The sequence below is a fragment of the Kogia breviceps genome, chromosome 3 (assembly GCF_026419965.1).
Source record: "Kogia breviceps isolate mKogBre1 chromosome 3, mKogBre1 haplotype 1, whole genome shotgun sequence".
In the NCBI taxonomy this organism is placed as follows: Eukaryota; Metazoa; Chordata; class Mammalia; order Artiodactyla; family Physeteridae; genus Kogia; species Kogia breviceps.
The window spans coordinates 161,757,255-161,771,070 of NC_081312.1; the positions used below are offsets into that span (position 1 = coordinate 161,757,255).

The 13,816-nt window shown below is 42.4% G+C and overlaps 1 long non-coding RNA gene across 1 annotated transcript in view; it reads right to left on the reverse strand.

The window, feature by feature from the left end:
• Positions 1-13,816, reverse strand: part of LOC136793949 (uncharacterized) — a 31,986-nt gene that overhangs the window by 4,489 nt on the left and 13,681 nt on the right. The window contains exon 2 of the long non-coding RNA XR_010840048.1: positions 11,067-11,169. This is a non-coding gene — a long non-coding RNA (uncharacterized lncRNA). The remainder of the gene's footprint in view (positions 1-11,066; positions 11,170-13,816) is intronic.

Sequence of the window (13,816 nt, forward strand, 5' to 3'; positions counted from 1 at the left end):
CACCACTCCTGGCAGAGACTCTACAAATACCTGCCCATGGGACAGAGGTCTGGTTGCAGGAGGTCAGTACGGGCTCTCATGGCAAGAATTTTTATGAGTGCTTCTTTCCTCCGTTTAGTTTCCTGATAAAAGGTCATTGGAATTTTTAAGTCTCTGGAAACGCATGGGACTCTACTTTTTCTTCAGAGGGTGCTTTCTATGCTTTGCAATGAGTTCTTCCAGTGAACTTCGATCTAAATTCTACATTGCAGGGTGCTGATGTGAGTGTGTGTGGGGGGGAGGGCGGTAATTCCAAATACTTCAGGACTGGGAATAGATTTGTCACTTTGTTATTGCTCTCCTTCCTTGCTGACAAATCACAATGCTATCGCTCCACGTTTGGAATCTGAGAATCTGCAGAGGCGGCTCATTGGTCCTCAGGGAGGGTGACAATTAGCAGGGCAGGTGGCACGCTGCACCTCCCGACCTCCCAACCCCTCTTTTATCTGTTTTACAAATTGGACAACTCTGCTTTGATCTGCTTTCGTGTAAGAGTTCGTCGGAGCACGAGGAGGTAAAAGTTGTCAAAGCTGAGCCCAGAAAGAGGTTGGTGCCACCAGGCATGGTCACTCAGAAGAGAACTAGGGTTGGGGCTCAGGTAATGTGTGTGAGCTGCCTGTCCAGGTGGGCCTACTCTGGATTCTCAGGGGCTTATCTGCAGACAGCCTTGAATGGATGGTGACTGAGAGCATCGTCCTGGAGCCCAGATGCCCCGGTGCCTGTATTGGGGGATGGGGCCTCTAAGGAGGTGGTAAAGGTTAAATGAGGTCATCAGGGAGGAACCCTCATCCAATAGGGTTAGAGCCCTCAGGAGGAGACAGCAGAGAGCTTCACCACCCCCCAAAACCAACTCCCCACATTTTCTCTCCATCTATCTCTGTCTCTGTCTCTCTCCTTCCTGTGAAGACACAGTGAGAAGGCAGCCGTCTGCAAGCCCGGAAGAGAGCTCTCACCAGCTCTTGGCCATGACTCCAGCCTCCAGAACCGTGAGAAATAAAGCCCTGTTGTTTTAGCTGCCTGGTCTGTAGGACTTGGTTATGACAGCCCAAGCTGACCTGTACACAGAGGGGCCTCTCCTTCTGAGGGGCCAGCCCTGCTTTCCCCACCTGCCCTCTGCTTGGTGGTACTCTGGGTTTTCTCACAGCCTGTGCATTCCTGCCTCCCATCTGGATTAGAAGCTTCATCCTTAGGACTCCAGTAACAGGCCGTATCATGATTTGCACCCCTCGGGCACTAGCCAAATACATTTCTCACACTATAAAGTATAATATTTGCTGATTGGTTAACTAGTCTTGAGAGCTGATTAGCCAAGTTGTACCTATATCTTGAAATAATTTGTTTTTACTTTGGTTTCAGAATTGGCAAAGAAATATGGGGATACTTATGCACAAAATTTCTGGCTACTTGGTGATACGAGTGTGTTGCTTATTTTCTCCTGGAATGATCCAGATTCAGAGAGTTACCTCAGCACTGACCTTTATCTTGCATATAAACATAAAATGGGGCCCAGGACTCCAAATTCTACAAAACTCACTGTAATTTTCTTTGAATGGAGGTCGTTTTATCAATAATATTAAAATCCCATTAAATTATCTGATCCTAGACCGGGGTGCTTCATACTGTTCTCTTTCTTTATAATTATTTAATCTCTTTTTAGTAGAAAAGAGGAAAAATCCCTTGAACCAGAAATGATTTCTTTCTACTCTAACAGTATTCCTTTCTTCACTCTGGGTGAAATAAACTTAACAGAAAGGAGCTGAACTTTCCACTCCAGGCCACACGATTTAATGTGATGCAGGATTTTCAATTAATGGCACTACCTTGGACTTGATCAGAAAATCAACCACGAGAACTGAAGCTGCAAGGGGTTAACACTTTTTCATTGTTTTTACAGAAAAACTATGTATGTCAAAAAATAATCCAAAGGATTTTTCATTTGCATTTCTAACCTAAAATGGCCCTATGATTAATTTAACATGCTTGATGTGCGTCATGGAATTATCAGTTACCTTTCTATTAAATTGCAGAAATCAGGGACATTTTGTTTAATCAACACTCATGTTCAGAAATGTATTATCTGTGATGTTATCTGTTCTCTCTGAACTTTGCAAATTTTTTTAAAAAACTGCCCTGCCACCATGTCGTTAAACTATGACATCTGAGTGAAAAGGCCACATCACAAGCTAGTGGCCCTGTGACTCGCCTGAGCCCCACCTGACTGATGCCATTGGCTCCATCCCAGAAGCAAAGGTGAGGAAAGCAATGCCAATTATCTCAGTGGTTTTGGCCACTGTCTTCTTCCTCAGCAACACAAAGGTGGCACAGGCGAAACGAGAGAGACAGTTGATGCTGTAAAAGTTTTGCTCAGGCTGTTGGATTTATTTAGATAATTGCTTAAAAAACTTCTGCCACGTTGACTTCATTCTTCTGAAATGACTCTGTGTCTTAATACATTTAAGATTACATTCAGCTGCAAGTTACAGAGAGTACAATTAAGAGAGGTATTTCACACTGAGGTTATATTTAACTCACATAAAAATACATACTGAGGAGGAGGGTTCAGGGCTAAAGCAGCTTCATAGGAACATCTTCAAGGATCCAGTGTCCTCCTCTCATTTCTGACCCTCCTCCCTGCCCTATAGGGTTTATTCTCATGGTTCTAGGATGCCTGCTGCCGTTCGAGGCAGCTCCATGTTCAGGTTTTTTTTTTTTAAAGGAGAAGATGGTTGTTTAACAGGTATAAAATTTCAATTATGCAAGAGAAATGAGTTCTAGAATCCGCTGTACCACACTGGGCTTATGGTCAACAATGCTGTATGGTACAATTGCAAATTTGTCAAGAGGGTAGATCTCATGGTAAGTGTTCTTATCACAAGAAAGAAAGCAAGCAAGAAAGAGAGAGAGAAGGAAGGAAAGAGAGAGAGAGAAAGAGAGAAAGAAAGAGAGGAAGGAAGGAAGGAAGGGGAGAAGAGAGGGAGGGGGGTAGGGGACAGCAGGAAACTTTTGGAGGTGATGGATAAGTCTATTACGTTGTTTTTGGTGATGGTTTCATAGGTGTTTGCACATGTCCAAACCCACCAAATTGTACACATTAAGTATGTGTAGATCTTTGTATATCAATTATACTTTAATAAAGTTGCTAAAAAGAGAAAGAAAAAAGGGAAGAGTCCAAAGAGTCTTTCTCCTGAAGAATCCTTTTTGTTTGTTTTTTACATATTTGAGAAGTATAGTCCTCCCAGGAAATTCTGCTTACCTCTCACAGTCCAGAGCTTGGCCACATGTCCATGCCCAGCTACAGAGGGGCTGGAATTAGCTTTCTAGCCTCCACAGCAAGCGGGGGAAACAAAAGACAGGGATTGAAAGGCTTTTGGGTGGCAAACCCACCCCCTCTGCCATCCTGTCTCATGTTAAGAGGCATAACGGACAGTCATGGTATGGGTTTATCTCCTCACTTTGTTGACTCTCCCCAAACAAAATTCCAATTAAAAAAATACCAATTAAACAAGGTCCTACAATATTGCATGGAGAACTGTATTCAATATCCAGTGATAAACCATAATGGAAAATAACATAAAAAAGAATGTATATATATATATATATATATATATATATATATATATATGTGTGTGTGTGTGTGTGTGTGTGTAACTGAATTGCTCTGCTGTACAGCAGAAATTAACACAACACTGTAAATCAACTATACTTCAGTTTAAAAAAAAATCCCAGTTGATTTTGACCAGTTCCCTGGAACTAAGAGTGACACGAAATGATCCACAGCAGGTTCCAACTCTACTGCTGTCACTCACCAGCTGTATGACCCGGGCAAGATACTTCAATCCTATAACCCTCAGTTTCGTCATCGCTAAAGACGAGCTTCCACCCCTGGTAGATTTCTATAGGAACAGCTCTGATGTGTCACTCCTTTTGTATGAATTCCTCTTCACACTGAATCGAGGCTTCGCTTAGACCTTCTTTAGCCAGTGGGACATCAAAACACACAAAACAAGCAAACAGAACACAGTGAGCATGAGGTCAGCTGGTCTGAGGGGCGAGGTGGAGGGAGGGGGTGGCAGAGAGGAAAGATCTTCCGGGAAGAGGGGCCCAGCTTCTAGCTGTCCCAGCTGAGCCCAGCCCCTGGTCACCTGGGAGCTGACAGCAGCTGCCTGCAGAAGCCCAAGCCAGACCTGTGCAAGGTCTAAGCAAAACACCCATGGGTATGTTAAAAAAGTCAGTCATTGTTGGTTTAAGCCACCAAGTTTTGGGGCAGAAAAAATAACTGGTACACACACCAACTTTCCAGTGTTGCTGCTGGGATGAATTACAAAGGTTGTGAGGCACAAAGCGAGCACTGGAAAATACTAGTTATTATTATTGCTGTTGTTATTGTTGTTATGTTTCATTGTACAACATAGATACATGAAAAAGCCTTTCCAGTTAGAAAAAAAATAATCTGCAGATACACTCTTAGCACCTGCATTCCGTTGGGCATTGTCCTGTGTTATGGGGCTTTTCTTTAAGAAGATTATATCTTGGCTGATACATTTAAGATAAAGAAACAGTGCATTTATTACCACAGGCCATAAATACACGATAGGAGACCCAACTCTATGAACGTAACAGGTAAGTAAACATTCAAGGAATCAGAACAGGTTTTTGGAGGAAGCTTCACGGGAAAGTGTATTTCTTGGTCAAGGTCTTGAGTGTAGGGAAATATTTAATAATACTATTAATATTTGGCATTTGTTGAGAGCTCCTTGTGTTCCAGGCATGACAATAAGCATTTACATGCAATTTCAGATTTAATCCTTACCATAAACTTATGAGCCAGTTTTGTCCTATTCTTGTTTACTTATGAGGACCCAGAATGAGGAAGAAATTAAGAAATTCCCTGATCTGTCCAATATTTCCCATCTGATTAGCAGTAGAGCTGGGATTTGATGCCAAGGTTGCCTGATTCCAGAGCAAATGCTCTTCTTCTTTGCACAGAGGCTGGCAGAGAAATTAACTGTATTTATACCCTAAGAAAACTCATTCTGACGTTGACAGGACAGTTAATTGTTATTGCGGTCACAAGCCTACCGTGACCTACGTTCTAAAAGGTCCTAAGTAAATGTATTAACAGAAAGGTCTTTTAATGATTAAGAGACATAACGTACTGTTCTAGAGCAGAAGAATAAAACCAGCTAACATGTGTCTAGGGCTTACTCTGTGCCAGGCACTTGTCCTAGTGCTTTATGCATTTGGTACTTACTTGATTCCTTCCAACAGGAGGAGGGTACATTCTTTTACTTTCCCCACTTTAAACTAGATACAGAGATATTAAATCAATCTCCAAGTCACCTGACTGAAAAAATGGTGGGCAGGGATGGAAACCAGGATGTCAAGCTGTGTTCTGCCCACTGAGCCCAAGTCTTCTGCTAAGCGCTGTGTGAGCTCTTCCACACGGGAACGCAAACCTCGACAGAACCAAGAGGTGGACGAACGGGTACAGAGTGACAATCTCTTCTGCACATTTCAGCTTGTGCCGCGCAAAGTGTCATCCCATCAAAAACTAGGACCCTGAGCTCCAGAGAATTAGTGAGCGTGGATTTCGTTAGCGAGGAAGCTGGGGTTGGAAGCAAGGCATTCTAATCTAATGGCAGACTCACCTTTTTTGGGGTCTTTTTAACATTAATTGTATTTTAATAAAAGTTCTACATGAATGTAGTTTGAAGAAAGAAATTGTTCTACCAGGCTTCTTATGTAACAACAGCTATTCGCAGCCCTCCTCTCTGATATGTCCTCCTTCCCAGAAGAAAATTTTTTCAAATCTTTTCACTCTTGGGATTTCTAACATAGCTCAAAAACCACGCTGATATTGCTATTTCTTGATTTTCCAGTTCTAGGAATAATCTGTTGAATCCCCACTACGGACAACGAGAAATGACCCCTGAACATCCACTCTCCCTCATCCTTCCATAATTACACTGTTTTTTTTTTTTTTTTTTTTTTGGCGGCACGCGGGCCTCTCCCTGCTGCGGACTCTCCCGTTGCGGAGCACAGGCTCCGGAGGCGCAGGCTCAGCGGCCATGGCTCACGGGCCCAGCCGCTCCGCGGCATGTGGGATCCTCCCAGACCGGGGCACGAACCCGCGTCCCCCGCATCCGCAGGCGGACTCTCAACCACTGCGCCACCAGGGAAGCCCCATAATTACACTTTTAATCTGATTTTCCTCCTCTGCTCAGCTCCTTGTTTTCTCTGCAGTTAATGGTTTTATATTTGTTTCTATTTTGCTCAGGGTTTTATGTATTTATCACGAAGTAGCCCCCAAACTCTCCTCTAGCTAGTAAGTCCTCTCTCACCATATTCACATGGTAACCGTTCTATCCCTGTTCACCCACCTCCCCAGACTCCTCTCCCAGCCAGAACCTTCTCTCTGCTCCGTTCTGCAAGAGATGCCTCCCAGGCCTCCTGCAGAAGCTGCTTCTGGAATTTTCTCTCTCCATCACTATGGGAATTCCCTTTACCTTGCTCTTGTGTTTTATCTCTATTTCTGAGATTTCAGGAAGTCCTTATTCTTGGTTGATTTGCTCAGTTTGGTGAGCGTATCTGTGTTCACGTGCCTGGGTCAGGCGGAGCGTGCGGGTCTTGCAGAACCTCAGGGACTAGCGTGCGGCCCTTCCTGGGTGCCACTACTGCATACTGCCAGTTCTCTTCTTGCATGCACATAGTAGGGCCACTTTTCTTCCCACCCTGCAAGTCGGGAGCAGCCGTGATTTGCTTTATCCGTGAAACGTGTCTCTTCCAGCAGAAGCCTTAGCAGCCAGTGTGTGATTTGCTGTCTCCTTCTCCTTCCTTTGGTGACTGGATGTGACTCAGCGTCCAGTGCTGGGTACGGAGGAAGTGAAGAGCAGAACTTTGTGGTGCTTGTCACTGAGATTTGGGGGTTCTTTGTTACTGGAGCAAAACCAAGCGCAACCTGGCTGGTCCCAGTGCAAGTCAGGAGACATGAAACCTCCAGCTGCATTGTGTCGCAACTCATCCAAGTTCCCTCAGTAACTCTTGGTGATTTATGTCTTTTTCAGCAGCTACTGCAGCCAGGCAAGGGCTAAGAACTTCACATTCATTATCTAATTTACTCTTTCCACTAAAGTAGGACTTGTTCTAATTTCCATTTAATCCCAGTATCCCATTTAATCCTATTGTCTAATTTAACCCACTCTTCACACTGAGGTAGGTACAATTAATCTCATTTTACTGATGAATAAAATGAGGCTCAGAAACATTTTTTGTTTGTTTGTTTTTTCCGGTACGCGGGCATCTCCCCTTGCGGAGCACAGGCTGCGGACGCGCAGGCTCAGCGGCCATGGCTCACGGGCCCAGCTGCTCCACGGCATGAGGGATCTTCCTGGACCGGGGCACGAACCCGTGTCCCCTGCATCGGCAGGCGGACTCTCAACCACTGCGCCACCAGGGAAGCCCAAGAAACATTTTTAATGTTATACCGAAAGCAGGGAGTCTGGATTTGACATCAGTTCTGAATCATGCCAAAGTACCTGGAGCATAAATTTGTAAAAATCAAGATAGCCTTTCAAGTTACTTAGAGTCTTCTATTCTTTGAAAAATTTCAAAATATAATGTAGTCCATGTAGTAGGAACATAATATCCTCTGCAAAATTCCCCTTAGTTTTGCCAAGAATTTATAGCAGAAAGAAAATTGAATTTATTAAAAATAACAGTATTTAAATGCATGTAACTGAGTCTTTTTTAAGGCATTAAATATTCATACCTTTGTATGTAGGCTTTCTAGAAACCACATAGGATAAATACCTGATTTTGTGTTTAGAAATGTTTATACTATATATTTCTGGTCCTCTTACTCTTAGGTTAAAATCCATTTCCAAATGATCTTTAAGAATGATTATTTTTCCCTTGCTGAGATTTCACGGAATACAGAGAAGAGGAAAGACTGAGTATATCACGAAAGGAAACACTCTATTTGCCACATTACACATTGATGAGAGCAAAGTTCCACAGATTAATTCAAGTGGGTATTCGCTGTAGTTTCCACTGTTGTAAGCCATGGGAAAGCAAACAATTCAGGTTAAAATCCTATTTTGACATGAACTGTCTGATGAATTTTCTTGGCGCTTTACTTCCCCTGAGTATATAAAAACCAAAGAGAATTATTTTTTCACTTTTATCTGAACAATCAAAACAGTCATCCCCCAAATCAGTAATTCAATGGGTAATACAAATACCAGTTACAGTTAACTGAATTAATATCATGATAGATTTTGCCAAAGGCTAGATTTGTAAGTCTCATGACAGCTTTCACCTGAATCTTCCAACTTGTTGAGAAAAATCCCAGAAAATTGGAATCCTGGGCTAGGGATGTGTTCCTTGCTCAAAACAGTTTGGGACTCTCTTGTGGATGTTGTAAACCTTCCACAAGGTTCACTACCTTCAGGACTGTGAATTAATGACCTTTGTTTGAGGCCCAGTCTTTCGATGCTTCTTAGTAGTAGCTGGTGATTCATGGGGGGAATGTTGATTTCTGGTAAAAACAAACAAAAGTTGAAGTGTGATTCTTAAGTCAGGGGTCTGACCATCTTGTGTAATGAATTCCATCCTAAAACATTTCCAAAAGAGGCATTTCCTAATTCCTTTTCATTCTATCTTTTGAATTTTAAACTGTGTGACTCAATGGAAAAAAACTAAGCTAAAAATGAAAGAAGCACATTTTGGGATTCTACATAGATGGACCACACACGCACACACAGAGGACTTCATATTTGTACAGGAGGAAACACTTGTGAATGCAAAAATCACGGTCATTTTACTTTTTTTTTTTTTTTTTGACTTTTGCAGCACTCTCGTACTTTCTTGTCAACGCACTCGCCCACACTAGCAGTTCCCACATCTGCGGGCTGACAAAGAGCTGCTCCTCCCCAGCTGTCAGCATCTGTCTGAGCGGAACCACTGCATTTCCCGGAGGAAATCCGGCTGCAGCAGCCCCTGCGCTCAGCCGTGCCCTTCGCCTCTCACTGCTGGCCTGGCTGCACTCCTTCGGCTCCCGTTCTGCCCCCAGGCTTCCAGGCGAGGATTTCTTCCCGCCCTTCTCCCATCGCCCCCGCCCTCCGCCAGTCTCACTGCACTGCTGTCAACTGGCGCCTGCCTTCTTGCAGACAGGAGAGGGTCTGCTGTCATGTTCCTGATGCTGTGAGGAGAGCCCTGGGTGACAATTCGGCACTTCTGCCCCGTGTTCAGAATTTCAGCGAGTGGCCATCAGGTGACCCTCACTTTCGGACCGAGCATCCCCTCCAGCCTGACAATTTATAGCAGCGTGCACAGATGCTGTGTCCATCTGCATTAATGTCACTGGACAGGAGTCGTTTCAGCCTTCACTGAGTCTTTCAGTTTTTCACTTTTGGGGAAATACACTATTAATACAATTTGTCACTATTCTCTAAGGAGCACTTACTATGCTGGGATTTTAGTATGTTTTACCAATTTAGTTGTCATAATGGCCTGCAAGTGCCTTGATTTTAAAACCTTATTTCCCGGGCCTTTTGAGAGCTCACTATAACCTGGGATTATTTTCCTAATGGACTGCTTCTATAATGTACTTCTTAAAAGCCAAATGGTACTTATCACTTCATTTGGCATACTGAATGACATTTTTAGCTTGGTATTAATAATCCAACATTATAATAAAAATAATAATAGCAAGGGTTTGAAAATCCATTACAAATCTCCTTAAACCCAGGTGAACTCATTAACTCTTAGATAAAAGAAATTGGAATTTTAAAAAAAGACTTGATTTTATTTCTGCCTCCTGTGATGGCTTTGAGGAAGAATAAGAAGTAGAAGTGAACTCTCCTGACTTCAAATCTAGTGTTGAGTTTGCTAGGATGACCAGTTAAGATAGGCTGTTTCACTGAAAAATGAAAACAGAGAAAGAAACATCCCTCTTATCTCTGAGTCAAGTAGATGAATGTGAAAGCAAAGGTGGTGATTTCTGCTTTTGTCATCCGGAGAGAGTGGGGTGAGGGGAAACAAGAAAGAGGGTTACCAAACCTTACAAACAAAACACACAAACAAGCCAGGATTTTCAAACCATAAGCCTTATCAGAACAAGTTTCCTGTCCTGCTCTTCTGTCTAAAATGTCAGTGTTTTGGTCATGCTGAGGGCTCTGTGGGGGTGACTTCAGTCATTTGCAGGCTTCACTGGGTTGAACTCTGTCAAATTCATATGTTGAAGTCATAATCACACTGCCTGAGAATGTGACCTGATTTGGAGACGGGGTCTCCACAGCGGGAATTAAGTTAATGAGGTCATTGGAGGGAGGGGCGGTCCTAATCCAATAAGACAGGTGTCCTTCTAAAAAGGGGAGATTAGGACTCAGGCACACACAGAGGAAGAAGGCCCCGTGGCGATGCAGTCAGAGATTGGGGGATGTGTGTACAAGCCAAGGAGAACCAAATGTTGTCAGGAAAGCACCGGTAGCAGGAGAGAGGCCTAGAATAGACCCTCCCTCACAACCTTCAGAAGAAACCCCTCTGCCAACACCTTGATCTCAGACTTCTGGCTCCAGAACTGTGAGACAATAGATGTTGGCTGTTTATGCCGCCCAGTTTGTGTTTCTTTGTTATGGCAGAGTCCCAACAAGCGAATACACTGGACATCCAGGGAGTCAAAACCATGTCCAATGTAATCCAGGCCCATCAGGAGCTTACAATGAATCCCCAATGAATCATAGAGTGATTCTGAAAAAGCTGACAAATAAATTACAATGAATCATGGAGTGATCTCCATGAAACACGGAGCAATCATAGGCAAATCATAGACAGAAGGCCACTAGAGTAATTCAAACGGTAAATGCTGTCAGAATTCAGAGGACAGGAGAGAAATAGGGACAGAAACCTCCAAAGGTTCCCACAGCCTAGCGTGAAAGAGCAAAGGAAGGGTGCATATGAGTCCAGAGGAAGAAAGCAAAGCCCATGGTTTAGGGGATGGAAGTTGGGAACAAAAGGCAAGGCCTTACCTCTTCTCTGGCAAAGCACATCCTGTGTTCTCACTGGCCATCGAAAGAGACTCAGCCGCAAGGGGAGAAGTGACCCCCTCCATGTAAGAGGCTCAGGTGTTGTCTGGGAGGAGAAAGTCATCCATTAGGCTCAAAATTTCCAGGATGATATATGTTTATGTACCAATTCAAGCAACAATAGAAAAGCAAAACTGCAAAATTTTATTTTGCTAGTACCATATAACTCTAGAATTAGTGTAAAAATGTCAAAGTAACATGCAGGACATACTCATGGGAAGGTCCTTATGCTAGGGAATGACTTTATCATTTAAAATCATTAAAGAAAATTGGATTTTATTCTTAAAGATGGAAACATTTCTTGCCATTTGTAGAGCTTATTGAAAACTTCATTTTCACTGTTCAATCACAAGTAAATGTGAAAAATACTTTACTTAATAATTGACTTAGGTTGCCTTTAAATATAGCTTTGGCCTGTTTTTGTGAGCTTTTTCTTTAATTTTCTATTAGTGGGCACAACCCCTTGCTCTTATTTGCTGTGACATGTCATGGTTGGTACCATCCTCTCAGCAGCTTCTGCAAACTCTGCTTTTACAGTTCAGAATACAACACCACCATAATTTTATTTTCCTCTGAGGAAATTCCCAATATGTAAGTTCAAGTATTAGAGACAGTGAGACAAAGGCAATAGTGTAAAACCACAATGGAAATCTGACTCACTCTGAACTTCAAAATTGCAATGAGCTAATAAAAATAATTAGTCATCCCTACTGCTTGGCAAGATTTCTTCTTGGATATTCTGTAATTGTGAAATGCACTGCAAATAATTCAACCTTCTTCCAACTCCTTGGTTTGCTGTGAACAGTTGATACCTGCGTTGGCATTAACCACCTTGCAACACTCCCTTACACATCTTTCTCTGCACCAATAAGAACAGAGGAGATTTATCTAGGCCGTGTGTGCTTATTAAGCATATCCATTTTATACGTTCACTCATTGAATTAAAAATTAAAAGTGAGTAATTCTATGATGTGATTGCAGTAATTAAAATATAGATAGAAAGGTTGATGTCACATATAAAAATGAGCATTGGAGTAATTGGATAGAGAGCTGATAAAATAACAATCTGCTTAATTTGCATGTAGCTCTTCAAATGAATAAAAACCAACGTACACTGTATATCCTGTACTGTTTGGAAGGCCAGCAGCAAATTATCATTGTTTTTCCCCAAAACGTAGCTCATCATTTAGGTAATAGACACTCAACCTCTCAATCCTTGTCTGCAGCTCAGTAGAAATATGGGTCTTGGAACAAATGGAGGAAGGACACCATTTCTCATGGTGCATATTGTGGTGGCACTCACCATTTGTCTCAGAAATCAGTGACATTTTTTTCAGCTTTATTGAAGTATAATTGACAAATAAAAATTGTACGTATTTAAGGTGTACAACGTGTCGGTTTTATTTACGTATACATTGTGAAATGATCACCACAATCAAGCTGATGAACACATTCATCCTCACATAGTTACTATTTGTGTGTGTGTGTGTGTGTGTGTGTGTGTGTGTTTGGTGAGAACACTTAACATCTATGCTCTTAGAAGAATTCAAGTACACAATACAGCGTTATTAACTATAGTCACCATGCTGTAGATTAGATCCCCAGAATTCATTCATCTTAAAACTGAAACTTTGTACCTTTTGACCAACATCTTGCCATTTCCCCCACCCTGATACCCACCGTCCTACTCTCTACTTATCTGAGTCTGACTTTTATATTCTACATATAAGTGGAATCATGCAGTATTTGTCTTTCTCTGTTTGGCTTATTTCATTTAGCATGATGTCCTCCAGGTTCGTCCATGTTGTTGCAAAGAGCAAGATTTCTTTCTTTTTTATGCTGAGTAATATTCCATTGTATGTACATGCCACACCTTCTTTAAACGTTCATCCCTCAGTGAGTACTTAGGTTGCCTCCAAGTCTTGACTATTGTGAATAATGCTACAATAAACATGGGAGTACATATATCTTTTCCAGATAGTGATTTTATTTCCTTTTCATACATACCCAGAAGGGGGATTGCTGGATCATATGGTAGTTCTATTTTTAATTTTTTGAGGAAATTCCATACTGTTTTCAAAAATGGCTGAGCCAGTTTTTATGCCCATAAACAGAGTATTCCCTTTGTTTCACCCCCTTGCCAATACGTGTTGTTTCTTGTCTTTTTGATAATAGCCATCATAACAGGTATGAGGTGGCATTATATTGTGGTTTTGATTTGTATTTCCTTAATGATTACTGATGTTGAGCATTTTTTCATGTATCCATCGGCCATTACCTGTTGTAGGTCTTCTTTGGAAAAAATGTTTATTCAGGTCCTTTGCCTATTTTTACATAGAGTTCGTGTGTTTGTTTTTGGCTATTGAGTTATAAGAGTTCCTTGTAGGGCTTCCCTGGTGGCGCGGTGGTTGAGAGTCCGCCTGCCGATGCAGGGGACACGGGTTCGTGTCCCGGTCCGGGAAGATCCTACATGCCGTGGAGCAGCTGGGCCCGTGAGCCATGGCCACTGGGCCTGCGCGTCCGGAGCCTGTGCTCCGCAACCGGAGAGGCCACAACACTGAGAGGCCTGCGTACTGCAAAAAAAAAAAAAAAAAAAAGGAGTTCCTTGTATACTTTGGATAGTAATGCTTTATCAAATGTATAATTTGCAAATATTTTCTCCCATTCCATAGGTTGCCTTTTCATTATGTTGA